Source organism: Neolamprologus multifasciatus, chromosome 6 (genome assembly GCF_963576455.1).
Source record: "Neolamprologus multifasciatus chromosome 6, fNeoMul1.2, whole genome shotgun sequence".
NCBI classification, from domain to species: Eukaryota; Metazoa; Chordata; class Actinopteri; order Cichliformes; family Cichlidae; genus Neolamprologus; species Neolamprologus multifasciatus.
Genome location: NC_140444.1, coordinates 30171017 through 30183245, shown reverse-complemented (window position 1 = coordinate 30183245; position 12229 = coordinate 30171017). Strand labels below are relative to the sequence as shown.

General features: G+C 42.5%; 1 long non-coding RNA gene across 1 annotated transcript in view; it reads left to right on the top strand.

Annotated features, from left to right (window-relative positions):
- Positions 1 to 12229, top strand: part of LOC146517292 (uncharacterized) — a 378392-nt gene that overhangs the window by 314167 nt on the left and 51996 nt on the right. The window lies entirely within an intron of this gene.

The following is a 12229-nucleotide window of genomic DNA, read 5'->3' as shown; positions in this document are numbered from 1 at the left end:
TGTGCTTTCCATTGTAATTGTACATTTTCATTTGTTAAAAAGCTATTTGTGAGCAAAAGTGGCTTGTCATGATAGATTACTAAACAGGCCTACTGGGCACAGGCACAGGCTTTTGACTCCAAGTCCAGACAATCTGTTTGAAATGTCAACCCGTCTTATTGGCCAATCTAACAGCAGCAGTCACAGGTGTCAACAAAAAGAATCAAAAAGACCAGAAAGAGATGGAAAGCAGTTAAAAGCAGATTCAAAATAAAGCATAGACAACAGCTACACAATGAACACAATTAAATGCACACAGAGATACTGAAGCAAAATGCAACCGACAGCAAGGGGACGCAAAAAGGACAAATACTTTAAAACACTTGCAAACAGAAATAGACAACATGAACAAGGAACCTTGAACTACCCCTCATTTATTTTATTAGGAAAACTTATAGCTCCAGCGATTTATTGAAACGTGGAATTTCTTTCAGTAGTGTTCAGGAATAGTTCCCTAGGCTTCTTGAAGGACATTCAAAGCTCTTCTCTGAATGTTGGCTGACTTTTGTTCTGTTCTTTGTCAATTGGATCTGACACTGCTTAAGAAAATGTTGAGGTCCAGGCTGTGGAGAGGCCAGTAGTTCCATTGTGTGTTTTTCTACCCACATATCCATTTACTGGACTGGCAGACTTATTGGGATCATTGTTACCAAATGGTAATGCATTGTGGATCAAATTCAGCCAACTTCCATCCCCAACCTAAAAGAGCCTCTACTATTTGTTGCAGATGGATGTAGACACCTACTGTGTCTCTCTTCTGACCTCCTCCATAAATATTCCATAATTAACACATGAATGGCGACTTTCACCAATAAAACCAAATTTATGTAGTGCTAGACTGCAAGAGTTCACTGATCACATTATCACATCTATGGATGTTATTTTATCACGTGCATGAAGGTTGAATAAACTCATGGAAAGAAGCTTGATTAAAGCACTACAGTAATGCCAACTGCATCAGGCTGATAATGAAACATACTGACTGACTTGTGTTACTGACTGTTAAGGCTGATTAAGCTAATTGCTGCACATAGACTTAAATGCAAAACCAATAAATATAACAGATTAGGACAACAGAGGCCAGGAAAGACGAGGTTTAATCTGGGATACATGTTAAATTCTCAGAGAAGCAGGGAGCTTTAAATGTATAACAGAAGGAGTGATGACTGATTCAGTTTTGTGAGAGCCGATGTACCGAGGCGCTGGTGAAGACTACGGTAGATTGCCCAATACACTGCTGCATTGTTTTGCCTGTCTCATTGCCTGCAAGGAGATTTGCAGTTTCAGTGGCGCTGAGTAGTTTTTTACAAGCTCGGATATGAGCTGACCTAGAAAACATATATCTGTTGGAGAGAATTACAGTCTTTCCATTAGGAGGAGGTAGGCTAGTAACAAAATTGAGTGCAATATGAGACCAAGGTCTGTCAAGGATTGAAAGGGATTGTAAACCAGAAGACCAGATGGGGGCTGAGACCTGCTTTTACTGTGGGCTGAAATATATTCCCTTAAATTGTTTTCTAAAGTTAACTACCAAAAACAAAGTTTTAGAAATGTAATGATTCTACTTATGCTGGGGTGATAGAACGCAGATGAATCTGTCCTTCAGCAGCTCAATACCAGGTTTGCTTCTGTGGACCAAACAAAAGGGATGTTCAAAGAGATTAACTACTCTCGGTTGCAGTTCCTGATGAAATGCTGGAAGAATCTGTGGGGGCACTTAAGCTGTTTGGTTAATGTTGGCCATTCTGGGATGGCTTTGATCATCTTGGTCTCAGTCTTCACCTGCATGCCCTCCAATGCAAAACCCTGAAATGTTACCGAAGGCATGTGAAACTCTGCTTTTACCTTCTCCAGCAGCCTCTGCAAGTCTCGTGGACATGCTATTCATTATGCTCTTATCCAACACTAGAGTTGGATGTCTCGAGACCAGTCTCGAGACCACTTTTACGTGGTCTTGGTCTTGTCTTGGTCTTGTCTTGGTCTCGACGGACTTTGGTCTTGGTCTTGTCTTGGTTTCGGATCCCTCGGTCTTGTCTTGGTCTCGCTGTCTCAGATCAACATAGTGGAGATTTGGAGTCAACAGTATCCACGACACACAACGTAATGTTCGATAATGTGTCATGCGCAAAAGCATCAGCTCTAAGAGCCGTGCTTAGAGAGTGCTTTGTAGTGAATCAGAAGAGTCGACTCCCATTGAGCGAGAGCCGGCTCCTCACTTAATTTCCTTTCGTTGCTCAGTGGCAGTGGCTCAGCTATGCTCCAATCCCTCCATGTTGTGGCCAATCACATGCGAGGATATAGGACAATATCATTATGTGAAAAACAGAGTCAAGTGGAGCGTGCGTCTGTCCTCTCAGTAAGCAGGCTGCGGGCTGGGAGCTGGAATTGCAGACACCATCGCATCTTCTATGAACCTCTGGAGGCCATGTTTTCTGTGTGGGAAACAGAGGACATTGTTGCATGAAACTGACAAATCCTCAAACCGCTGATGGGTAATCTGTTATTGTAGGGTTACAGCATGTTCCTTGGGAATTGCCCCCTGCTTGGAGATTGCGATCTTTAATGGGCTGGAGTCCATGTTTAGGCCATATAGTTCCATCAAGACTGTTTAAGCCCAATGATCCATGTGGATGAATATGACAATCCTCCACCACTGTGATTAAGTTTTACAGTCTTTATTTAAAAACAAGGAATGGTTGAGCAGTCGCAGGGGTACAAGAAGATCACAGATGAACATTCCAGGTCTCAGCGGAAATCACTAGCTCAACAGGAATGGGTTGGATATGGCTTTGGATAAGTGACGCGCTCTATACCCAACATCGAGGCATACACTTAGGAGCCAGACACTCTGACAGAGACTGAACACAGATCCTGGAACTCCAGCTCAAAACAGGTGGAGAATGTCTTCTCAGCCACCCCACACTGGTGGAGAAATTAAAACCAAAAACAAATCAGTGCCAGACTAAGACACAAAGTGTTTTTTATAATGCTGATACAGCAGATCTTACATGCCCACCAGCAGTAACAAACAGCCAAATAAATGGGGAAATAATTGAAAGCATTATTGTAAGTGCTTATAAGATCTCACCAATAAAAAGCGTCCACATTAAAAGCGAGGTGAATTGCTCTAACAGATGAGGAGGAATATTAGAAGGCGAGGACAATGAAAAAGTGGAGTGTGCAGAAAGCATTATGGAGAGAATAAAATGTCTTTCGGAAACAGACTAGTCAGGAACACTGTGCAAAGGTTAACATGACACAGTCTTACAGAGTCACAGGCTATATTGGGAAGAAGCGCCGAGTACTGGCCATCCAAACAAGCTCCATCAACAGTCATCTGCTAGGCCACATATTCCCAGCTCTCATTTCCTGTCTCGTAAATATGAAATAAAATTCAGGCCAACATTAGCAAACTGCTGTCTGGAAAAAACAAGTGAACTGGCCTTACAGTGCAGTAATAGTAATAGAATAGAATAGTAAATAGAATTGAAATAGAAATAGAAAAAAATAAATAATGTGAAATGAATAAAAAAGCTACTTAAAGGGTTAAAAAAACACATGCTTCCACTGAATCTCATCTTTGCTGCCCCTCCTCAAGCTGCTTAAACAGCGACATCATAGCCTGTTTATACCTTATTGATTGGGTGCAGTCTTCTCCTTTATTATACATGGCCGTTAAAATAAACACACCCCATCTATGGAGTTTTATTACATTTCTTTTCCAAAGTATTCTGCAGAAAGTCACATTAGTTTCAGTAATATCCAGCCACGAGCAGCGTGTCATCTGGGAATCCTACGCTCCTGCACTGATGAATTGTAGAAACAAACCTACAACCAGACTTGTGTCTCCAGCTCATCCATTTTCCACATGCTTTCAGGCAAATGGCAGAAAAAAGAACTCAATTTTTATTTATTCACATATTCATATGAATGTTTTAATTCATTCATTTTTGGTAGGGGAACAGAGTAAATGTCAGATTATTTTTGATTATTGTTCTCTCACTCTTATCCTAATGCATAGTATGTATGTGTGTGATGTGATGCTGGGATGAAACAAACAAACTAAGACAGTAGAGCTATAACATTTCCAAAAACTGATGGTAAATAATATTTAAAAAGGTTTAAAAGTACGATTACAAAAAATGCCCATTAGTAAATAATAAATCTTTTGTGTACCACACTGCTCATTCATATATCTTCAACTGTTTTAACTTTACTTGAAGCAGTTTTGCTTTATTTTTATTAATAGAATAAAGTAGAATAGAATAGAATAAAACAGCACCCCTTTTATAAAATTAAATAATGATAAATTGGAGTTGTTTACAAGTCACGCTCACACTGAAAAATCTGCGGTTGTTTGTACCTACCGATTACACAGGCAGCCTGTCTAAGGGTAGCATTTATTTTATGCTCCCAAAAAAAAACAAACAAAAACAACCGAGGATGACAGTCACAGAGTCACAGACTGGAACGGAGAGCGATGCTTTGGTCATGGGTCATAGCCGTTTGTAAAGACGTGGATTTCACTGCCCTATGCATAGCCAAGAAAACAGTCCTCATGAACTGGAAAAATAAAAATAATCTTAATTCTAACCAATATAGAAATTATCTATTAGATTACATTAGTCTTGATACAGCCTCTGCCACCACATCAGATCAATTGCTCTGGGCTCCTTTGATTAGCTCCATCACCTAGTGGGGGTGGGGGGGTCATAGTTTAGTCCCACCTTCGCTGTTGTGATTGGTGTGGGGGTAGGGACAGGCTTAGGGCGTTGGGGGTTCCCCAGGAGCATCTTCCTTGGAGGGCTCAACCAGGGGTAGCGGTCATGGCCTATTAAGGGCTCTGTTGGCTCTTAGGTGATGGTTTCCTCGTGGCTGCGTGCAGCGGGGCTAGGAGAGGGTCTGTGCTGGCAGACGTGGGTTACTGACCTGGTAGCCTGGCTGCCCCTGGGTGGGTCTGGGACGGGCGTGAGGTTCTGGGGGTGCTCCGTCTCTGGGCTTGGGCCCTGGCTGGGCCTCGGGGGCTTGGGTCCTGGTTGGTGTGTTGCCGGGGTTGTGGGCGGGTGGGTGTATGGGGGCCCAGTCCTGGCGCAGGGTGCCGCCGGTGCATCGAGCCACCTGGGGGGGCTCTTCAACTGGTGGGGGAGGTTGTTACATCTTGCAGGAGCTCTCCTCTCTTCAGGAACTCACTCTGCAGGAGGGGGAGATACAGGCAGGGGCGGTTCTAGAAGGGTGGCATGGGGTGGCAAGTGCCACCCTAAAATGATCCCTTGCCACCCCAAGTGCCACCCCAGTTTTGAATATAACAGTGTTGTTTATTAAAATAAGATAGCATTAACAGTTTGAACGTAGTTACAGTCAACAGTGAATATAAATGCTAAAACTGAATATATTGCACAGTGTTCCCCCCCTCCACCATTAACAAATGGTTCAGCCCATAGCAGGACCAGCTTTTTTCTTGTTTTCAGTAGCAAGCAATGCTTATGATTGTGCCAGAGCACATTTTGAACAACACCATGGGAATTTCGGATTTTACACAGGTGGCTGGATGTTACACTCTGTAAATGGAAGGAAGGTGAGTGTTATGAACCCTCTGTGGTCCACGGACACGCTGCGCCTCCAAATCACATGACTGACGTGATGCTGCATAGCAGCAACAAGCTGCAGCCACGCTGAGTCTCTATTTCAGCCCACATTGAAAGTTCAGACTTCAAAGTTTATAAATTTTAATTACAGGCCAGTAAATCCAGAGTTATGATAATATATATATAAGCCACGCTCTTTTCTAAATTTAGAAAAGAGCGTGGCTTTCTTAGAAAACGCTTAAAACACACACACACAAACGTGACGACAGTATAAATACTGTCGTCATGTTTGTGTGTGTGTGTTTTAAGCGTTTTCTAAGGAAAGGGCAAAAACAGTAAAGAAAGGGAAAAAAGCCACCTCTTTCCTATCGGTGGAAAAATGCACCATGTCGACCAATTAAAAAAAAACACTGAGATTTGGTTGTTTAGGAAGAGGGGAAGGTTTTGGGAGTGACGGTAAGACAGCGAGACAGAGAGGCTATGTCCCAATTCAGGGTCTGCACGCTTGAAGTACGCGCACTACGCGTACTACATACGGTGCGTACTATAAGTACCAGAAGTGAGGAAGGGAGAGGCTTGTGAAATGGGACGGTCTAGCCTTCGTCGCGCTGTTCAGGTTGCCTAGCAACCACGATACTAACCGCAAGAAACGCGAGATTGTGTGACATAAATGAAGGAGAAAAAAATGTTTTGTTGGTCATTCATTTTTGTCATGACATCACTTTGATTAGTTGAGTATCTGAGGCTGAGACCACAGGACTGTAAAACATGATTTTGGGCTTCATTTCTGTACTGAATAGTTATTACAAGAGTAGTGAGTAAATAACAATTTGCTCTTGTTGTTCATGAGACTAAAGTCATCTCACTGTGGTAATGTAAATATAATATGGCCAATATTATAGTATTGTCAGATTATTATGATATATATATATATATATATATATATATATATATATATATAGAGGCTGAAAGTACAAACATCACTCCATGGGCAAGGGTACCTAGACCCGGGGCTTAGAGTACGCTTGGGGAGTGTGATTGTGTGTACAGTGTCTCTGTATGTCTGTCTCCACGTTGGTTGAGTGTTGAGTAATTGCATATGAGAGCATGAGGGTGGGAATGGATGTTTGTATCTGTGTGTGCCTGTTTGTCTGTGTCCATATGTCAGGTTGGGTATCAGACGCCACCTCTCTGGCGACATCTCAGGCCCTCTAAGGTATGGAGGCCTCTCTCCCCCCACCACTTCCCCTGCCAGTGGTGGACTCCCTCAGACATTGGTGCGTTGGTGGTTCTTTGTGTCCGGGGATGGGCGTCCAGGTACACACCGGCTCACTCCTTGGTGGCTGCTTGTCGGGGCCTGGAGCCTGGGGCTTGCTCGGGCCACTTCGGGGGTGGGGTGCCCTCGGCCTCTCGGCCTGGGGCTCAGTCACTCTGGCGCAGCTGGCTGCCGGCGGAGCTCCCGGGCACGTCACTGCAACCCCCCCTGGCTTCTGCTCCGCGGCTGCTGAGTGACCCCTCATCTGGGACTCTCCTCAGCTCCTTCTGGGATAGTGGCGCAGCTGCCCCTCTGTTGGTCTTCCTTGGTCTCTTGTGTTCTGGGGGCCTCTGGATGTCTGAAGTTTTGATCTCCTCCATACCTGCTTCATGCCCCGGAGGACGGGGCAGTGGCCCCCCACACCCTCTAGCAGATCATTACATGAAGGAACCTTTTAAAAACAAGCGCGTCCATGCTCACAGGTGTACACACGGGTGATCACACACACAAACTACACCCTTTTTGGCTCCTACCTCAAATCACACTGTGCGCTGTTGATCCTACGTGCTGCACAATAATGTTTAATATTTAGTATTTACAGTTATATTCACATATATCATTGTGATGTTGTTTATTGTATTGCTCTCGTTTTCTTCTGCTTGTTTTCTTTTTTCATTCTCAACAAGTGAAATTAAAAAAGTATCTACTGTTATCTATTGTTAGCTAGTTTATTGTGATGGTGTTGTTTTTATTATGTTGCTCTTTGTTGTTTGTTTTCTGTTCTGTTTTTTTTTATCTCCATACAGGTGATCCAGGTGTTTTGTTTGTTTTTCTTTTTTTTTCTTCCCCCCTTTCTCACCATCTCTTCTCCCCTCTGTTTTTCTTTCTCTCCCTCTCTTTCTTTCATTCTTTCTCCCTGTCCTATCCCCCAGTCATGTCTGTCCTGTCTTTAAAAAATGAAAATAAAATAAATACATAATTATAATAAAGGTCAATCAAATGGACCAATATGGCAAGGCCATGATGATCCACTTGGTAAAGTAAATCCACTTGGCATCTTTCTTGGCCTTCAGACAACAATTCTGATGGCTAAAGATCCAAACGGGACAGGCAAAAAAAGACGTGGATTTCTTTGCAACACTTGGTTGAGAGAGCTTCAGAGTAAAACAAACGTCTCCTTGCGGCACGCATTCAGTGTTGATACTAGGGATGCACCGATAACACTTTTTTGGAAACGAGTACGAGTACGAGTACTTGCATTTCAGTACTCGCCGATACCGATACCGAGTACTTAATAAAAACATGATTTAAATTTACAGGTAACAGCTTTAGTCCTATAATTTAACAAAGAAAAACAAAAAAAAAACAAGGGACTGGTTTGGAATTAAGAACATTTATTTAAAATGAAAAGCATGTTGTATGCAACATATTATAGAATAAATAATTATGAAAAAAAAAAATTTAAACAGTGACAGTGCAACTCAAGTATTGTTTTCAGTTTACACAAGGGGCATTAATAAACATCTTTGCTATTTAGTGCACAATATTTGAATAAACTAACAACATCCACCAACAGAACTGTGGCAGTCAGTGCAACTGAGGTAAGTATTAACATCAAGTCTAAGATGACTCACTTAATGGAGAGAAAAAGTGAGTGGCAGGTTTTTTTTTAAAGAAAAGTAGCTTTTCTGCATTATCAGCAGTCAGACTGTTTCTGTTTTCATCTATAATGTGTGACACTGAGCTAAAAAGCCTTTCACTTTCCACACTGCTCCATGGGGCTGAGAGGTATTTACTCGTCTGTTTCTCTGTTTAGAAGTCTCACTAGCACAGTCACAGCTGGGATGACATCAAAGGCTAGTGCTCGTAGCTGCTCACTTTTTTAGTTAGTTCCTCAAAGGGGGCGAGGATGGCAACAGTCGTCTCCATAAGAGCCCATTGGTGAGCGGTGAGAGAGTCAGGGAGTTCATGCTCGGACACATACACGCCCAGCCCTCGTTTTTGCTCAATGAGGGACTGGAGCATGTAATACGTGCTGTTCCAGCGCGTCTGTACGTCCTGCTGCAGTCTCTTTATTGGCTGGTTGAGCTGTCCCTGAATGTCCTCGAGGTGGGAGGAGGCTAAGGGGGAATGTTTAAAATGCCCAACTATTTTCCGTCCCACTGCTATAGCATCAGCTATGCTCCTCTGTGCTAATACGCATGGGTAAATAAGCGTGGGTAAACTCTTTGTACTCGTTGTTGTGTTGGGATTTTGGTGCTTGATTAAATTAATTGTGTTAAATGCGCTACCTTTTGAGCCTCCTCTGGACAATTTCGCTGAGCACAATTTGCAGTCCGCCTTTGTTTTCGCATCTTCGTTCACTTTGAAATAGTTCCACACGCCTGCCCTTCTCTCAGCTCTGAGCTGCAGCCGCCCCGGGGCCTGGGGGCGGGCACTCTGCGCCTGTGATTAACCCCTTACATGCCGCTCAAACATAGACAGGTCTCAGACTGTGGTATCGGTCCCCGGTATCGGGGGACTTTTAACGAGTACGAGTACTTTAGAAAATGTGGTATCGAGGCCGATACCCGATACCGGTATCGGTGCATCCCTAGTTGATACTAAGGTCCAACCATGCGCTGTCCACTCTCTCAATGAAAGAATCCCAGAGGAGAGCCGTGTGTAGCAGTCCTTCATGCACAGCAGTGATTTCTTGTTGTTCTTCCATCATGTGACCACATTTATTTTAAGGTTCATGTACTGTAAAATTTAACATCCTCTGTTTGGAGGTGAGCAGAGTGGAAGTTCAAAAAGAAATGCTCACACTCATCTTCCAATTGAAAGCTGTCACCCAGGGGGTGAGCATGCAATACCCTCAACCTCTAGGTGACCAGTTAGTCAACGGTGTTGCCTTAGGCCAAAAAAATAAAAAAAAATAAAAAATTCAGCACAGTGCAATGAGACAACCAGCAATTTACCATCCTATTTTTACTCTAAGATCACTGAGCCATACAACACTCCATGTATGGAGTCAGTTAGGCTTCTTTCACTGGTGCATCCATGTTCCAGACACTGTCTGTAATGTCATAAACAACATTATTAGTCCTTCAAAGTTCTCACTCCAGAACAGCAGATTTCATTCATGCTGAGTACAGCGTGTGATGCGAAAACAGGCTGAGTCCTTAGGACTGCTTATTTTCAATTTTCAGGTCATAACATGAGCTGTGACAGCAGCAGAGCATCTTGGGTAGCTCATGAAATCTACTCCTCTGTGATCATAGAAATGGACTTAAGGGCTTCTTTCAGGCTTTGTGTCCATGTTTTTCTTAGCTAAACAGTGGTACATTACTCAGTTATGACAGTAGTGGATACTTGCAAAGTGTTTCCTAACCATTATTGTTTTATTCACTGATGTATCTTGATAAGTCTTTAATGGGGAGTAGCAGTTTAAAGGTTTCTTTCAGAGTCCTTGGGCTTTGTTGGAGTTTTTCCTCACACTAGGTGAGGATAAAAAAAATCCCCATTTCTTGCCACATTTTTGTTGAGTTACCACTGGGTCACTGTCTGGCACACACTGGAGTACTTTACCCACCAAGCTTTTTGCCGGGCAGCTTGTCTGAGATGTGGTTAATGTTGTTCAAAAGCTCTATTTTAACTCTCACAAACCTGGTCAGGTAGTTTAGATGCACACACCAAACCAAGCTGAAAGTAGTACCAAATGAAACAAAGCTTTTTAGAGAAAAAGACCTGAAGGCAGCACTATCCTGCACAAAAAGATCAGGCTTTTTAACTACTATAACATTAGCCTATGCTGCTTAGGAAAAGAAATACAATTTTTTAGAAGTGAACACAGTACAACACAGTTATACTAGTGAAATGACCAACTGAGGATTTTTTACATATTACTGTTTCAGTGTTTTTAAAGGTTTATTTCTTGCTTGCTTGCAGGACGGTTGTATTTGCTTTTTTCCCTCCTAACAAACAACATCAGCTAAATAATTAATCTTAATGTAACCTGTAAATGAACCCGCTAGGCAGTTTTTGATTGTACAGCAATTTCCTGCAGTTCATAATTTTATTTACAATCTAAGCAAAGTTTAAATCCTTAATAAAGGGTTAACCCAATGACCAGATCCACAGGAAGTTCCTTATGAAGAGGCCGGGTCACAGACATTGTTTGTGGACACACACACACACGGAGCTGGGGCAAGAAGCAAATGCAATCCCGATGCAAGCATTAGTAAAATAACCCTTTAAAAACCCTGTGCTCATTCAGGAGCTGAATGTTTTTGTGAGTTTAATGTTTAGACATATTACTAAAGCCAGAATTGCAGAATCAAATCAAGCAGCTATTCAAAGCATGTGAGTTGCATTCAGTATTTTTTACCAGTCTGATTGTTTACCGAAAGCTTCCAGTCAGATAGCATTTTGCCTGCAATGGTGTTCACAAGCAAGCAGGTTAGCAAAGGTTCACCAGCTAGCTGTAACTTATCTACACTCCATGAATCCAGCCATGGTTTGTCTTTACAATCAGATCAGCTCCAGGGTTTGATGAATCGGTTAACCACGTCCATTAGACAGCTCAAAAATAATATTAATAACAGTAATTAAGTTTGTTTTTATAGCACTTACAAAAGGCAGTGTTACAGTGCTTTCCAAAGCCACACAATACACCAACTAAAATGAAACGGAAAAAGAAAAACTAACTGAAAAACAAAACTGCAAATTGAATGTCCTGTCAGGCAAAACTGAAGGACTTCAAGAGTAAAATGCAGCGTGTTTCTGTTAGTTAAGAATAAATGTAATCAGCTGTAGGGGTGGGCGATATAAACGATATACGATAGAAACGATATAAATTTGGCCAACGATAGAGATTTTGGGCCTTTCTCAATATGTGTACTTGTGCGTACTTGCGTTCTCATGTACTCGTGATACGTCATCAGTCGGAGACCAAGTACTGTTCCAATTCGAAGTACGCATCAAGCCGAGAACGCGAAAAAGTCCCGGATGTGTTCTCGCTCCGTCCGTTTTATCGAGCATGCATCGGTGGTGACTTGTGTGGACTTGGTACAGCTAAATATCCCAGAATGCATTTTGTCCAAAACTCAAACGCGGCAATGGCGGACGAGCGGGGCTAAAAACTTTTAAATATTACTCTTTCTGGGTCACAAAACAAACTTTTAAGTTCTTTTCAAGCGAGAATGTAGTTGTGTAAACTTCAAATATCTGCTCGATTTATCAAGATATCATATATTTCCAAACGAGCTCCGACGTTTTTGGAGACGTCTGTGACCCGCCAGCTCCATAGCAGACAGCGAGGTCGAGGATTATTACAGCCGGCGAGAACAGCGGACTCCCGGCACATCGT